Here is a 202-nt window from a genome sequence, read left to right as displayed (position 1 = left end):
CCCAGCCCGGATCCTGGTCGGGGCCAGCCGCTGCACCAACGGGGTGAGCTGGGGTGGTTTGGTGAATTTCGTCTGGGTATGTTCAAGCCTGTTCCCAGACTCTCTTACGTTCCTCCAGAAGCAGGGTGTTGGAAAGGATTAGGTATATATCATGGAAAGTAAGGCTGTAGGACTGGATGAGGTATTGAAACTCCTTAATGTA

Source organism: Carlito syrichta, unplaced genomic scaffold, assembly GCF_000164805.1.
Source record: "Carlito syrichta isolate Samal-C Ts95f unplaced genomic scaffold, Tarsius_syrichta-2.0.1 Scaffold309855, whole genome shotgun sequence".
In the NCBI taxonomy this organism is placed as follows: Eukaryota; Metazoa; Chordata; class Mammalia; order Primates; family Tarsiidae; genus Carlito; species Carlito syrichta.
Note: the sequence above shows the minus strand (reverse complement) of the source record.